Genomic DNA, 18,432 nt, shown 5'->3' with positions numbered 1-18,432 from the left:
GTCTTGTTTGTCATCTCACTGTGTCATTATACCTGTCGTCCTGGTTGTCATCTTACTGCGTCATTATACCTGTCGTCTTGATTGTCATCTTACTGTGTCATTATAACTGTCGTCTTGGTTGTCATCTCACTGTGTCATTGTAGCTGTCGACCTGATGTGTTGTCTTACTGTGTCATTATACCTGTCGTCTTGGTTGTCATCTTACTGCAACATTATACCTGTCAACCTGATGTGTTGTCTTACTGCGTCATTACACCTGTCGTCTTGGTTGTCATCTCACTGTGTAATATACCTGTCATCCTGGTTGTCATCTCACTGTGTCATTATACCTGTCGTCCCGGTTGTTGTCTTACTGTGTAATTATACCTGTCGTCGTGATGTGTTGTCTTACTGTGTCATTATACATGACGACCTGATGTGTTGTCTTACTGCGTCATTATACCTGTCGTCTTGGTTGTCATCTCACTGTGTCATTATACCTGTCGTCCTCGTTGTCATCTTACTGTGTCATTATACCTGTTGACCTGATGTGTTGTCTTACTGTGTCATTATACCTGTCGTCCCGGGTGTCATCTTACTGCGTCATTATACCTGTCGACCTGATGTGTTGTTTTACTGCGTCATTATACCTGTCGACGTGATGTGGTGTCTTACTGCGTCATTATACCTGTCGACCTGATGTGTTGTCTTACTGCGTCATTATACCTGTCGTCTTGGTTGTCATCTTACTGTGTCATTATGCCAGTCATCCTGGTTGTCCTCTCACTGTGTCATTATACCGGTCGTCTTGATTTTCATCTTACTGTGTCATTATACCTGTCGTCCTGGTTGTCATCTCACTGTGTCATTATACCTGTCCTCCTGGTTGTCGTCTTACTGTGTCATTATACCTGTCGTCCTGATGTGTTGTCTTACTGTGTCATTATAGCTGTCGTTCTAATGTGTTGTCTTACTGCGTCATTATACCTGTCGTCTTGTTTGTCATCTCACTGTGTCATTATACGTGTCGTCCTGGTTGTCATCTTACTGCGTCATTATACCTGTCGAACTGATGTGTCGTCTTACTGTGTCATTATACCTGTCGTCTTGGTTGTCATCTCACTGTGTCATTATACCTGTCGACCTGATGTGTTGTCTTACTGCGTCCTTATACCTGTCGTCTTGATTGTCATCTTACTGTGTCATTATACCTGTCATCTTTGTTGTCATCTTACTGCGTCATTATACCTGTCGGCTTGGTTGTCATCTCACTGTGTCATTATACCTGTCATCCTGGTTGTAGTCTCACTGTGTCATTATACGTGTCGTCCTGGTTGTCATCATTCTGTGTCATTATACCTGTCGTCCTGGTTGTCATCTTACTGCGTCATTATACCTGTCGTCCTGATGTGTTGTCTTACTGCGTCATGATACCTGTCGTCTTGGTTGTCATCTCACTGTGTCATTATACCTGTCATCCTGGTTGTCGTCTTACTGTGTCATTATACCTGTCGTCTTGGTTGTCATCTTACTGCGTCATTATACCTGTCGTCCTGATGTGTCGTCTTACTGCGTCATGATACCTGTCGTCTTGGTTGTCATCTCACTGTGTCATTATACCTGTCGTCTTGGTTGTCATCTTACTGCGTCATTATACCTGTCGTCCTTATGTGTCGTCTTACTGCGTCATGATACCTGTCATCTTGGTTGTCATCTCACTGTGTCATTATACCTGTCATCCTGGTTTTCGTCTTACTGTGTCATTATACCTGTCGTCCTGATGTGTTGTCTTACTGTGTCATTATACCTGTCATCTTTGTTGTCATCTTATTGCGTCATTATACCTGTCGTCTTGGTTGTCATCTTACTGCGTCATTATACCTGTCGTCCTGATGTGTCGTCTTACTGCGTCATTATACCTGTCATCCTGGTTGTAGTCTCACTGTGTCATTATACCTGTCCTCCTGGTTGTCGTCATACTGTGTCATTATACCTGTCGTCTTGGTTGTCATCTTACTGCGTCATTATACCTGTCATCTTTGTTGTCATCTTACTGCGTCATTATACCTGTCGTCTTGGTTGTCATCTCACTGTGTCATTATACCTGTCGTCCTGATGTGTCGTCTCACTGCGTCATGATACCTGTCGTCCTGATGTGTTGTCTTACTGTGTCATTATACCTGTCGTCCTGATGTGTTGTCTTACTGCGTCATTATACCTGTCGTCTTGGTTGTCATCTCACTGCGTCATTATACCTGTCATCGTGGTTGTCATCTCACTGTGTCATTATACCGGTCGTCTTGATTGTCATCTTACTGTGTCATTATACCTATCGTCTTGGTTGTCATCTCACTGTGTCATTATAGCTGTCGACCTGATGTGTTGTCTTACTGCATCATTATACCTGTCGTCCTGGTTATCATTTCACTGTGTCATTATACCTGTCCTCCTGGTTGTCGTCTTACTGTGTCATTATACCTGTCGTCCTGATGTGTTGTCTTACTGTGTCATTATACCTGTCGTCCTGGTTGTCATCTTACTGCGTCATTATACCTGTCGTCCTGATGTGTTGTCTTACTGCGTCATGATACCTGTCGTCTTGGTTGTCATCTCACTGTGTCATTATACCTGTCATCCTGGTTGTCGTCTTACTGTGTCATTATACCTGTCGTCTTGGTTGTCATCTTACTGCGTCATTATACCTGTCGTCCTGATGTGTCGTCTTACTGCGTCATGATACCTGTCGTCTTGGTTGTCATCTCACTGTGTCATTATACCTGTCCTCCTGGTTGTCGTCTTACTGTGTCATTATACCTGTCGTCCTGATGTGTTGTCTTACTGTGTCATTATAGCTGTCGTTCTGATGTGTTGTCTTACTGTGTTATTATACCTGTCGTCTTGTTTGTCATCTCACTGTGTCATTATACCTGTCGTCCTGGTTGTCATCTTACTGCGTCATTATACCTGTCGTCTTGATTGTCATCTTACTGTGTCATTATAACTGTCGTCTTGGTTGTCATCTCACTGTGTCATTGTAGCTGTCGACCTGATGTGTTGTCTTACTGTGTCATTATACCTGTCGTCTTGGTTGTCATCTTACTGCAACATTATACCTGTCAACCTGATGTGTTGTCTTACTGCGTCATTACACCTGTCGTCTTGGTTGTCATCTCACTGTGTCATTATACCTGTCGTCCTCGTTGTCATCTTACTGTGTCATTATACCTGTCGACCTGATGTGTTGTCTTACTGCGTCATTATACCTGTCGTCTTGGTTGTCATCTCACTGTGTCATTATACCTGTCGTCGTGATGTGTTGTCTTACTGTGTCATTATACCTGTCGTCCTGGTTGTCATCTTACTGCGTCATTATACCTGTCGTCCTGATGTGTTGTCTTACTGCGTCATGATACCTGTCGTCTTGGTTGTCATCTCACTGTGTCATTATACCTGTCATCCTGTTTGTCGTCTTACTGTGTCATTATACCTGTCGTCCTGATGTGTTGTCTTACTGTGTCATTATACCTGTCGTCTTGGTTGTCATCTTACTGCGTCATTATACCTGTCGTCCTGATGTGTCGTCTTACTGCGTCATGATACCTGTCGTCTTGGTTGTCATCTCACTGTGTCATTATACCGGTCGTCTTGATTGTCATCTTACTGTGTCATTATACCTGTCGTCTTGGTTGTCATCTCACTGTGTCATTATAGCTGTCGAACTGATGTGTTGTCTTACTGCGTCATTAAACATGACGACCTGATGTGTTGTCTTACTGCGTCATTATACCTGTCGTCCTGATGTGTCATCTCAATGTGTCATTATACCTGTCGTCCCCGTTGTCATCTTACTGTGTCATTATACCTGTCGACCTGATGTGTTGTCTTACTGTGTCATTATACCTGTCGTCCCGGGTGTCATCTTACTGCGTCATTATACCTGTCGACCTGATGTGTTGTCTTACTGCGTCATTATACTTGTTGTCTTGGTTGTCATCTTACTGTGTCATTATGCCAGTCATCCTGGTTGTCCTCTTACTGTGTCATTATACCTGTCGTCGTGATGTGTTGTCTTACTGTGTCATTATAGCTGTCGTTCTAATGTGTTGTCTTACTGCGTCATTATACCTGTCGTCTTGTTTGTCATCTCACTGTGTCATTATACCTGTCGTCCTGGTTGTCATCTTACTGCGTCATTATACCTGTCGAACTGATGTGTCGTCTTACTGTGTCATTATACCTGTCGTCTTGGTTGTCATCTCACTGTGTCATTATACCTGTCGACCTGATGTGTTGTCTTACTGCGTCCTTATACCTGTCGTCTTGATTGTCATCTTACTGTGTCATTATACCTGTCATCTTTGTTGTCATCTTACTGCGTCATTATACCTGTCGGCTTGGTTGTCATCTCACTGTGTCATTATACCTGTCATCCTGGTTGTAGTCTCACTGTGTCATTATACGTGTCGTCCTGGTTGTCATCATTCTGTGTCATTATACCTGTCGTCCTGGTTGTCATCTTACTGCGTCATTATACCTGTCGTCCTGATGTGTTGTCTTACTGCGTCATGATACCTGTCGTCTTGGTTGTCATCTCACTGTGTCATTATACCTGTCATCCTGGTTGTCGTCTTACTGTGTCATTATACCTGTCGTCTTGGTTGTCATCTTACTGCGTCATTATACCTGTCGTCCTGATGTGTCGTCTTACTGCGTCATGATACCTGTCGTCTTGGTTGTCATCTCACTGTGTCATTATACCTGTCGTCTTGGTTGTCATCTTACTGCGTCATTATACCTGTCGTCCTTATGTGTCGTCTTACTGCGTCATGATACCTGTCATCTTGGTTGTCATCTCACTGTGTCATTATACCTGTCATCCTGGTTTTCGTCTTACTGTGTCATTATACCTGTCGTCCTGATGTGTTGTCTTACTGTGTCATTATACCTGTCATCTTTGTTGTCATCTTATTGCGTCATTATACCTGTCGTCTTGGTTGTCATCTTACTGCGTCATTATACCTGTCGTCCTGATGTGTCGTCTTACTGCGTCATTATACCTGTCATCCTGGTTGTAGTCTCACTGTGTCATTATACCTGTCCTCCTGGTTGTCGTCATACTGTGTCATTATACCTGTCGTCTTGGTTGTCATCTTACTGCGTCATTATACCTGTCATCTTTGTTGTCATCTTACTGCGTCATTATACCTGTCGTCTTGGTTGTCATCTCACTGTGTCATTATACCTGTCGTCCTGATGTGTCGTCTCACTGCGTCATGATACCTGTCGTCCTGATGTGTTGTCTTACTGTGTCATTATACCTGTCGTCCTGATGTGTTGTCTTACTGCGTCATTATACCTGTCGTCTTGGTTGTCATCTCACTGCGTCATTATACCTGTCATCGTGGTTGTCATCTCACTGTGTCATTATACCGGTCGTCTTGATTGTCATCTTACTGTGTCATTATACCTATCGTCTTGGTTGTCATCTCACTGTGTCATTATAGCTGTCGACCTGATGTGTTGTCTTACTGCATCATTATACCTGTCGTCCTGGTTATCATTTCACTGTGTCATTATACCTGTCCTCCTGGTTGTCGTCTTACTGTGTCATTATACCTGTCGTCCTGATGTGTTGTCTTACTGTGTCATTATACCTGTCGTCCTGGTTGTCATCTTACTGCGTCATTATACCTGTCGTCCTGATGTGTTGTCTTACTGCGTCATGATACCTGTCGTCTTGGTTGTCATCTCACTGTGTCATTATACCTGTCATCCTGGTTGTCGTCTTACTGTGTCATTATACCTGTCGTCTTGGTTGTCATCTTACTGCGTCATTATACCTGTCGTCCTGATGTGTCGTCTTACTGCGTCATGATACCTGTCGTCTTGGTTGTCATCTCACTGTGTCATTATACCTGTCCTCCTGGTTGTCGTCTTACTGTGTCATTATACCTGTCGTCCTGATGTGTTGTCTTACTGTGTCATTATAGCTGTCGTTCTGATGTGTTGTCTTACTGTGTTATTATACCTGTCGTCTTGTTTGTCATCTCACTGTGTCATTATACCTGTCGTCCTGGTTGTCATCTTACTGCGTCATTATACCTGTCGTCTTGATTGTCATCTTACTGTGTCATTATAACTGTCGTCTTGGTTGTCATCTCACTGTGTCATTGTAGCTGTCGACCTGATGTGTTGTCTTACTGTGTCATTATACCTGTCGTCTTGGTTGTCATCTTACTGCAACATTATACCTGTCAACCTGATGTGTTGTCTTACTGCGTCATTACACCTGTCGTCTTGGTTGTCATCTCACTGTGTCATTATACCTGTCGTCCTCGTTGTCATCTTACTGTGTCATTATACCTGTCGACCTGATGTGTTGTCTTACTGCGTCATTATACCTGTCGTCTTGGTTGTCATCTCACTGTGTCATTATACCTGTCGTCGTGATGTGTTGTCTTACTGTGTCATTATACCTGTCGTCCTGGTTGTCATCTTACTGCGTCATTATACCTGTCGTCCTGATGTGTTGTCTTACTGCGTCATGATACCTGTCGTCTTGGTTGTCATCTCACTGTGTCATTATACCTGTCATCCTGTTTGTCGTCTTACTGTGTCATTATACCTGTCGTCCTGATGTGTTGTCTTACTGTGTCATTATACCTGTCGTCTTGGTTGTCATCTTACTGCGTCATTATACCTGTCGTCCTGATGTGTCGTCTTACTGCGTCATGATACCTGTCGTCTTGGTTGTCATCTCACTGTGTCATTATACCGGTCGTCTTGATTGTCATCTTACTGTGTCATTATACCTGTCGTCTTGGTTGTCATCTCACTGTGTCATTATAGCTGTCGAACTGATGTGTTGTCTTACTGCGTCATTAAACATGACGACCTGATGTGTTGTCTTACTGCGTCATTATACCTGTCGTCCTGATGTGTCATCTCAATGTGTCATTATACCTGTCGTCCCCGTTGTCATCTTACTGTGTCATTATACCTGTCGACCTGATGTGTTGTCTTACTGTGTCATTATACCTGTCGTCCCGGGTGTCATCTTACTGCGTCATTATACCTGTCGACCTGATGTGTTGTCTTACTGCGTCATTATACTTGTTGTCTTGGTTGTCATCTTACTGTGTCATTATGCCAGTCATCCTGGTTGTCCTCTTACTGTGTCATTATACCTGTCGTCGTGATGTGTTGTCTTACTGTGTCATTATAACGGTCGTCTTTGTTGTCGTCTTACTGTGTCATTATACCTGTTGTCCTGGATGTCATCTCACTGTGTCATTATACCTGTCGTCCTGGTTATCGTCTTACTGTGTCATTATACCTGTCGTCCTGATGTGTTGTCTTACTGTGTCATTATACTTGTCGTCCTGGTTGTCATCTCACAGCGTCATTATACCTGTCGTCCTGATGTGTTGTCTTACTGCGTCATTATACCTGTTGTCTTGGTTGTCATCTCACTGTATCATTATACCAGTCATCCTGGTTGTCATCTTACTGTGTCATTATACCGGTCGTCTTGATTGTCATCTTACTGTGTCACTATACCTGTCGTCCTGGTTGTCATCTCACTGTGTCATTATACCTGTCGTCTTGGTTGTCATCTCACTGTGTCATTATAGCTGTCGACCTGATGTGTTGTCTTACTGCGTCATTAAACATGACGACCTGATGTGTTGTCTTACTGCGTCATTATACCTGTCGTCCTGATGTGTCATCTCAATGTGTCATTATACCTGTCGACCTGATGTGTTGTCTTACTGTGTCATTATACCTGTCGTCCCGGGTGTCATCTTACTGCGTCATTATACCTGTCGACCTGATGTGTTGTCTTACTGCGTCATTATACTTGTTGTCTTGGTTGTCATCTTACTGTGTCATTATGCCAGTCATCCTGGTTGTCCTCTTACTGTGTCATTATACCTGTCGTCGTGATGTGTTGTCTTACTGTGTCATTATACCTGTTGTCCTGGATGTCATCTCACTGTGTCATTATACCTGTCGTCCTGGTTATCGTCTTACTGTGTCATTTTACCTGTCGTCCTGATGTGTTGTCTTACTGCGTCATTATACCTGTCGACCTGATGTGTTGTCTTACTGCGTCATTATACTTGTTGTCTTGGTTGTCATCTTACTGCGTCATTATACCTGTCGACCTGATGTGTTGTCTTACTGCGTCATTATACTTGTTGTCTTGGTTGTCATCTTACTGTGTCATTATGCCAGTCATCCTGGTTGTCCTTTTACTGTGTCATTATACCTGTCATCGTGATGTGTTGTCTTACTGTGTCATTATAACGGTCGTCTTTGTTGTCGTCTTACTGTGTCATTATACCTGTTGTCCTGGATGTCATCTCACTGTGTCATTATACCGGTCGTCTTGATTGTCATCTTACTGTGTCACTATACCTGTCGTCCTGGTTGTCATCTCACTGTGTCATTATACCTGTCATCCTGGGTGTCATCTTACTGCGTCATTATACATGTCGATCTGATGTGTCTTCTTACTGCGTCGTTATACCTGTCGACCTGATGTGTTGTCTTACTGCGTCATTATACATGACGACCTGATGTGTTGTCTTACTGCGTCATTATACCTGTCGTCTTGGTTGTCATCTCACTGTGTCATTATACCTGTCGTCCTCGTTGTCATCTTACTGTGTCATTATACATGTCGTCTTGTTTGTCATCTCACTGTGTCATTATACCTGTCGTCCTGGTTGTCATCTTACTGCGTCATTATACCTGTCGAACTGATGTGTCGTCTTACTGTGTCATGATACCTGCCGTCTTGGTTGTCATCTCACTGTGTCATTATACCTGTCGTCCTGGTTGTCATCTTGCTGTGTCAGTATACCTGTCGACCTGATGTGTTGTCTTACTGCGTCCTTATACCTGTCGTCTTGATTGTCATCTTACTGTGTCATTATACCTGTCGTCTTGGTTGTCATCTCACTGTGTCATTATAGCTGTCGACCTGATGTGTTGTCTTACTGCGTCATTATACCTGTCGTCTTCGTTGTCATCTCACTGCGTCATTATACCTGTCGTCGTGGTTGTCATCTCACTGTGTCATTATACCGGTCGTCTTAATTGTCATCTTACTGTGTCATTATACCTATCTTCTTGGTTGTCATCTCACTGTGTCATTATAGATGTCGACCTGATTTGTTGTCTTACTGCATCATTATACCTGTCGTCTTGGTTGTCATCTTACTGCGTCATTATATCTGTCGTCGTGATGTGTTGTCTTACTGTGTCATTATAACGGTCGTCTTTGTTGTCGTCTTACTGTATCATTATACCTGTTTTCCTGGATGTCATCTCACTGTGTCACTATACCTGTCGTCCTGGTTGTCATCTCACTGTGTCATTATACCTGTCGTCTTGGTTGTCATCTCACTGTGTCATTATAGCTGTCGACCTGATGTGTTGTCTTACTGCGTCATTAAACATGACGACCTGATGTGTTGTCTTACTGCGTCATTATACCTGTCGTCCTGATGTGTCATCTCAATGTGTCATTATACCTGTCGACCTGATGTGTTGTCTTACTGTGTCATTATACCTGTCGTCCCGGGTGTCATCTTACTGCGTCATTATACCTGTCGACCTGATGTGTTGTCTTACTGCGTCATTATACTTGTTGTCTTGGTTGTCATCTTACTGTGTCATTATGCCAGTCATCCTGGTTGTCCTCTTACTGTGTCATTATACCTGTCGTCGTGATGTGTTGTCTTACTGTGTCATTATACCTGTTGTCCTGGATGTCATCTCACTGTGTCATTATACCTGTCGTCCTGGTTATCGTCTTACTGTGTCATTTTACCTGTCGTCCTGATGTGTTGTCTTACTGCGTCATTATACCTGTCGACCTGATGTGTTGTCTTACTGCGTCATTATACTTGTTGTCTTGGTTGTCATCTTACTGCGTCATTATACCTGTCGACCTGATGTGTTGTCTTACTGCGTCATTATACTTGTTGTCTTGGTTGTCATCTTACTGTGTCATTATGCCAGTCATCCTGGTTGTCCTTTTACTGTGTCATTATACCTGTCATCGTGATGTGTTGTCTTACTGTGTCATTATAACGGTCGTCTTTGTTGTCGTCTTACTGTGTCATTATACCTGTTGTCCTGGATGTCATCTCACTGTGTCATTATACCGGTCGTCTTGATTGTCATCTTACTGTGTCACTATACCTGTCGTCCTGGTTGTCATCTCACTGTGTCATTATACCTGTCATCCTGGGTGTCATCTTACTGCGTCATTATACATGTCGATCTGATGTGTCTTCTTACTGCGTCGTTATACCTGTCGACCTGATGTGTTGTCTTACTGCGTCATTATACATGACGACCTGATGTGTTGTCTTACTGCGTCATTATACCTGTCGTCTTGGTTGTCATCTCACTGTGTCATTATACCTGTCGTCCTCGTTGTCATCTTACTGTGTCATTATACATGTCGTCTTGTTTGTCATCTCACTGTGTCATTATACCTGTCGTCCTGGTTGTCATCTTACTGCGTCATTATACCTGTCGAAGTGATGTGTCGTCTTACTGTGTCATTATACCTGCCGTCTTGGTTGTCATCTCACTGTGTCATTATACCTGTCGTCCTGGTTGTCATCTTGCTGTGTCATTATACCTGTCGACCTGATGTGTTGTCTTACTGCGTCCTTATACCTGTCGTCTTGATTGTCATCTTACTGTGTCATTATACCTGTCGTCTTGGTTGTCATCTCACTGTGTCATTATAGCTGTCGACCTGATGTGTTGTCTTACTGCGTCATTATACCTGTCGTCTTCGTTGTCATCTCACTGCGTCATTATACCTGTCGTCGTGGTTGTCATCTCACTGTGTCATTATACCGGTCGTCTTAATTGTCATCTTACTGTGTCATTATACCTATCTTCTTGGTTGTCATCTCACTGTGTCATTATAGATGTCGACCTGATGTGTTGTCTTACTGCATCATTATACCTGTCGTCTTGGTTGTCATCTTACTGCGTCATTATATCTGTCGTCGTGATGTGTTGTCTTACTGTGTCATTATAACGGTCGTCTTTGTTGTCGTCTTACTGTGTCATTATACCTGTTTTCCTGGATGTCATCTCACTGTGTCATTATACCTGTCGTCCTGGTTATCGTCTTACTGTGTCATTATACCTGTCGACCTGATTTGTCATCTTACTGCGTCATTATACATGTCGACCTGATGTGTTGTTTTACTGCGTCATTATACCTGTCGACCTGATGTGTTGTCTTACTGCGTCATTATACCTGTCGTCTTGGTTGTCGTCTCACTGTTTCATTATACGTGTCGTCCTGGTTGTCATCTTACTGCGTCATTATACCTGTCGTCCTGGTAGTCATCTCACTGTGTCATTATACCTGTAGTCCTGGTTGTCGTCTTACTGTGTCATTATACCTGTCGTCCTGATATGTTGTCGTACTGTGTCATTATAGCTGTCGTCTTGTTTGTCATCTCACTGTGTCATTATACCTGTCATCCTGGTTGTCGTCTTACTGTGTCATTATACCTGTCGTCTTGGTTGTCATCTTACTGCGTCATTATACCTGTCGTGCTGATGTGTCGTCTTACTGCGTCATGATACCTGTCGTCTTGGTTGTCAGCTCACTGTGTCATTATACCTGTCATCCTGGTTGTCGTCTTACTGTGTCATTATACCTGTCGTCCTGATGTGTTGTCTTACTGTGTCATTATACCCGTCATCTTTGTTGTCATCTTACTGCGTCATTATACCTGTCGTCTTGGTTGTCATCTTACTGCATCATTATACCTGTCGTCCTGATGTGTCGTCTTACTGCGTCATGATACCTGTCGTCTTGGTTGTCATCTCACTGTGTCATTATACCTGTCCTCCTGGTAGTTGTCTTACTGTGTCATTATACCTGTCGTCCTGATGTGTTGTCTTACTGTGTCATTATACCTGTCATCTTTGTTGTCATCTTACTGCGTCATTATACCTGTCGGCTTGGTTGTCATCTCACTGTGTCATTATACCTGTCATCCTGGTTGTAGTCTCACTGTGTCATTATACGTGTCGTCCTGGTTGTCATCTCACTGTGTCATCATACCTGTCGTCCTGGTTGTCATCTCACTGTGTCATCATACCTGTCGTCCTGGTTGTCGTCTCACTGTGTCATTATACCTGTCCTCCTGATTGTTGTCTTACTGTGTCATTATACCTGTCGTCCTGATGTGTCGTCTTACTGTGTCATTATACCTGTCGTCCTGGTTGTCATCTTACTGTGTCATTATACCTGTTGTCCTGGGTGTCATCTTACTGCGTCATTATACATGTCGACCTGATGTGTTGTTTTACTGCGTCATTATACCTGTCGACCTGATGTGTTGTCTTACTGCGTCATTATACCTGTCGTCTTGGTTGTCGTCTCACTGTTTCGTTATACGTGTCATCCTGGTTGTCGTCTTACTGTGTCATTATACCTGTCGTCCTGATGTGTTATCTTACTGTGTCATTATACCTGTCATCTTTGTTGTCATCTTACTGCGTCATTATACCTGTCGTCTTGGTTGTCATCTTACTGCGTCATTATACCTGTCGTCCTAATGTGTCGTCTTACTGCGTCATGATACCTGTCGTCTTGGTTGTCATCTCACTGTGTCATTATACCTGTCCTCCTGGTTGTCGTCTTACTGTGTCATTATACCTGTCGTCCTGATGTGTTGTCTTACTGTGTCATTATACCTGTCATCTTTGTTGTCATCTTACTGCGTCATTATACCTGTCGGCTTGGTTGTCATCTCACTGTGTCATTATACCTGTCATCCTGGTTGTCATCTCACTGTGTCATTATACGTGTCGTCCTGGTTGTCATCATATTGTGTCATTATACCTGTCGTCTTGGTTGTCATCTTACTGCGTCATTATACCTGTCGTCCTGGTTGTCGTCTCACTGTGTCATTATACCTGTCGTCCTGATGTGTTGTCTTACTGTGTCATTATAGCTGTCGTTCTGATGTGTTGTCTTACTGTGTCATTATACCTGTCGTCTTGTTTGTCATCTCACTGTGTCATTATCCCTGTCGTCCTGGTTGTCATCTTATTGCGTCATTATACCTGTCGTCTTGATTGTCATCTTACTGTGTCATTATAACTGTCGTCTTGGTTGTCATCTCACTGTGTCATTGTAGCTGTCGACCTGATGTGTTGTCTTACTGCGTCATTATACCTGTCGTCTTGGTTGTCATCTTACTGCAACATTATACCTGTCAACCTGATGTGTTGTCTTACTGCGTCATTACACCTGTCGTCTTGGTTGTCATCTCACTGTGTAATATACCTGTCATCCTGGTTGTCATCTCACTGTGTCATTATACCTGTCGTCCCGATTGTTGTCTTACTGTGTAATTATACCTGTCGTCGTGATGTGTTGTCTTACTGTGTCATTATACATGACGACCTGATGTGTTGTCTTACTGCGTCATTATACCTGTCGTCTTGGTTGTCATCTCACTGTGTCATTATACCTGTCGTCCTCGTTGTCATCTTACTGTGTCATTATACCTGTCGACCTGATGTGTTGTCTTACTGTGTCATTATACCTGTCGTCCCGGGTGTCATCTTACTGCGTCATTATACCTGTCGACCTGATGTGTTGTTTTACTGCGTCATTATACCTGTCGACGTGATGTGGTGTCTTACTGCGTCATTATACCTATCGACCTGATGTGTTGTCTTACTGCGTCATTATACCTGTCGTCTTGGTTGTCATCTTACTGTGTCATTATGCCAGTCATCCTGGTTGTCCTCTCACTGTGTCATTATACCGGTCGTCTTGATTTTCATCTTACTGTGTCATTATACCTGTCGTCCTGGTTGTCATCATACTGTGTCATTATACCTGTCGTCTTGGTTGTCATCTTACTGCGTCATTATACCTGTCGTCCTGGTTGTCATCTCACTGTGTCATCATACCTGTCGTCCTGGTTGTCGTCTTACTGTGTCATTATACCTGTCGTCTTGGTTGTCATCTCACTGTGTCATTATATCTGTCATCCTGGTTTTCGTCTTACTGTGTCATTATACCTGTCGTCCTGATGTGTTGTCTTACTGTGTCATTATACCTGTCGTCTTGGTTGTCATCTTACTGCGTCATTATACCTGTCGTCCTGATGTGTCGTCTTACTGCGTCATGATACCTGTCGTCTTGGTTGTCATCTCACTGTGTCATTATACCGGTCGTCTAGATTGTCATCTTACTGTGTCATTATACCTGTCGTCTTGGTTGTCATCTCACTGTGTCATTATAGCTGTCGACCTGATGTGTTGTCTTACTGCGTCATTAAACATGACGACCTGATGTGTTGTCTTACTGCGTCATTATACCTGTCGTCCTGATGTGTCATCTCAATGTGTCATTATACCTGTCGTCCTCGTTGTCATCTTACTGTGTCATTATACCTGTCGACCTGATGTGTTGTCTTACTGTGTCATTATACCTGTCGTCCCGGGTGTCATCTTACTGCGTCATTATACCTGTCGACCTGATGTGTTGTCTTACTGCGTCATTATACTTGTTGTCTTGGTTGTCATCTTACTGTGTCATTATGCCAGTCATCCTGGTTGTCCTCTTACTGTGTCATTATACCTGTCGTCCTGATGTGTTGTCTTACTGCGTCATTATACCTGTCGAACTGATGTGTCGGCTTACTGTGTCATTATACCTGTCGTCTTGGTTGTCATCTCACTGCGTCATTATACCTGTCGTCCTGGTTGTCATCTTACTGTGTCATTATACCTGTCGACCTGATGTGTTGTCTTACTGCGTCCTTATACCTGTCGTCTTGATTGTCATCTTACTGTGTCATTATACCTGTCGTCGTGGTTGTCATCTCACTGTGTCATTATAGCTGTCGACCTGATGTGTTGTCTTACTGCGTCATTATACCTGTCGTCTTGGTTGTCATCTCACTGCAACATTATACCTGTCGTCCTGATGTGTTGTCTTACTGCGTCATTATACCTGTCGTCTTGGTTGTCATCTCACTGCGTCATTATACCTGTCGTCGTGGTTGTCATCTCACTGTGTCATTATACCTGTCGTCTTGATTGTCATCTTACTGTGTCATTATACCTATCGTCTTGGTTGTCATCTCACTGTGTCATTATAGTTGTCGACCTGATGTGTTGTCTTACTGCATCATTATACCTGTCGTCTTGGTTGTCATCTTACTGCGTCATTATATCTGTCGTCCTGATGTGTTGTCTTACTGCGTCATTATACCTGTCGTCTTGGTTGTCATCTCACTGTGTCATTATACCTGTCGTCCCGGTTGTTGTCTTACTGTGTCATTATACCTGTCGTCGTGATGTGTTGTCTTACTGTGTCATTATACCTGTCATCTTTGTTGTCATCTTACTGCGTCATTATACCTGTCTTCCTGGTTGTCATCTTACTGCGTCATTATACCTGTCGTCCTGATGTGTTGTCTTACTGTGTCATTATACCTGTCGTCTTTGTTGTCATCTCACTGCGTCATTATAGCTGTCGTCCTGATGTGTTGTCTTACTGTGTCATCATACCTGTCGTCTTGATTGTCATCTTACTGTGTCATTATAGCTGTCGACCTGATGTGTTGTCTTACTGCGTCATTATATCTGTCGTCTTGGTTGTCATCTTACTGCAACATTATACCTGTCGTCCTGATGTGTTGTCTTACTGCGTCATTATACCTGTCGTCTTGGTTGTCATCTCACTGCGTCATTATACCTGTCGTCGTGGTTGTCATCTCACTGTGTCATTATACCGGTCGTCTTGATTGTCATCTTACTGTGTCATTATACCTGTCGTCCTGGTTGTCATCTCACTGTGTCATCATACCTGTCGTCCTGGTTGTCGTCTCACTGTGTCATTATACCTGTCCTCCTGGTTGTCGTCTTACTGTGTCATTATAGCTGTCATTCTGATGTGTTGTGTTACTGTGTCATTATACCTGTCGTCTTGTTTGTCATCTCACTGTGTCATTATACCTGTCGTCCTGGTTGTCATCTTACTGCGTCATGATACCTCTCGAACTGATGTGTCGTCTTACTGTGTCATTATGCCTGTCGTCTTGGTTGTCATCTCACTGTGTCATTATACCTGTCGTTCTGGTTGTCATCTTACTGTGTCATTATAGCTGTCGACCTGATGTGTTGTCTTTCTGCGTCATTATACCTGTCGTCTTGGTTGTCATCTCACTGTGTCATTATACCGGTCGTCTTGATTGTCATCTTACTGTGTCATTATACCTGTCGTCTTGGTTGTCATCTCACTGTGTCATTATACCTGTCGAACTGATGTGTTGTCTTACTGTGTCATTATACCTGTCGTCCTGATGTGTTGTCTTACTGTGTCATTATAGCTGTTGTTCTGATGTGTTGTCTTACTGCGTCTTTATACCTGTCGTCTTGTTTGTCATCTCACTGTGTCATTATACCTGTTGAACTGATGTGTTGTCTTACTGTGTCATTATACCTGTCGACCTGATGTGTTGTCTAAACTGCGTCATTATACCTGTCGTCGTGGTTGTCATCTCACTGTGTCATTATACCGGTCGTCTTGATTGTCATCTTACTGTGTCATTATACCTGTCGTCTTGGTTGTCATCTTATTGTGTCATTATAGCTGTCGACCTGATGTGTTGTCTTACTGCGTCATTATACCTGTCGTCTTGGTTGTCATCGCACTGCGTCATTATACCTGTCGTCTTGGTTGTCATCTCACTGTGTCATTATACCTGTCGTCCTCGTTGTCATCTTACTGTGTCATTATACCTGTCGTCCTGGTTGTCATCTTACTGCATCATTATACCTGTCGTCCTGATGTGTTGTCTGACTGCGTCATGATACCTGTCGTCTTGATTGTCATCTCACTGTGTCATTATACCAGTCATCCTGGTTGTCGTCTCACTGTGTCTTTATACGTGTCGTCCTGGTTGTCATCATACTGTGTCATTATACCTGTCGTCCTGATGTGTTGTCTTACTGCGTCATTATACCTGTCGTCTTGGTTGTCATCTCACTGTGTCATTATACCTGTCGTCCTCGTTGTCATCTTACTGTGTCATTATACCTGTCGACCTGATGTGTTGTCTTACTGCGTCATTATACCTGTCGTCTTGGTTGTCATCTCACTGTGTCATTATACCAGTCATTCTGGTTGTCGTCTCACTGTGTCTTTATACGTGTCGTCCTGGTTGTCATCATACTGTGTCATTATACCTGTCGTCCTGATGTGTTGTCTTACTGCGTCATTATACCTGTCGTCTTGGTTGTCATCTCACTGTGTCATTATACCTGTCGTCCTCGTTGTCATCTTACTGTGTCATTATACCTGTCGACCTGATGTGTTGTCTTACTGCGTCATTATACCTGTCGTCTTGGTTGTCATCTCACTGTGTCATTATACCTGTCGTCCTCGTTGTCATCTTACTGTGTCATTATACCTGTCGACCTGATGTGTTGTCTTACTGTGTCATTATACCTGTCGTCCCGGGTGTCATCTTACTGCGTCATTATACCTGTCGACCTGATCTGTTGTTTTACTGCATCATTATACCTGTCGACGTGATGTGGTGTCTTACTGCGTCATTATACCTGTCGACCTGATGTGTTGTCTTACTGCGTCATTATACCTGTCGTCTTGGTTGTCATCTTACTGCAACATTATACCTGTCGTCCTGATGTGTTGTCTTACTGCGTCATTATACCTGTCGTCTTGGTTGTCATCTCACTGCGTCATTATACCTGTCGTCGTGGTTGTCATCTCACTGTGTCATTATACCGGTCGTCTTGATTGTCATCTAACTGTGTCATTATACCTATCGTCTTGGTTGTCATCTCACTGTGTCATTATAGCTGTCGACCTGATGTGTTGTCTTACTGCATCATTATACCTGTCGTCCTGGTTGTCATCTCACTGTGTCATTATACCTGTTCTCCTGGTTGTCGTCTTACTGTGTCATTATACCTGTCGTCCTGATGTGTTGTCTTACTGTGTCATTATACGTGTCGTCCTGGTTGTCATCTTACTGCGTCATTATACCTGTCGTCCTGATGTGTTGTCTTACTGCGTCATGATACCTGTCGTCTTGGTTGTCATCTCACTGTGTCATTATACCTGTCATCCTGGTTGTCGTCTTACTGTGTCATTATACCTGTCGTCTTGGTTGTCATCTTACTGCGTCATTATACCTGTCGTCCTGATGTGTCGTCTTACTGCGTCATGATACCTGTCGTCTTGGTTGTCATCTCACTGTGTCATTATACCTGTCATCCTGGTTGTCGTCTTACTGTGTCATTATACCTGTCGTCCTGATGTGTTGTCTTACTGTGTCATTATACCTGTCATCTTTGTTGTCATCTTACTGCGTCATTATACCTGTCATCTTGGTTGTCATCTTA

This window comes from Semicossyphus pulcher, unplaced genomic scaffold (assembly GCF_022749685.1).
Source record: "Semicossyphus pulcher isolate SPU_LCO1_2020_fin unplaced genomic scaffold, fSemPul1.0.p SCAF_3, whole genome shotgun sequence".
Taxonomy (NCBI): domain Eukaryota; kingdom Metazoa; phylum Chordata; class Actinopteri; order Labriformes; family Labridae; genus Semicossyphus; species Semicossyphus pulcher.
Note: the sequence above shows the minus strand (reverse complement) of the source record.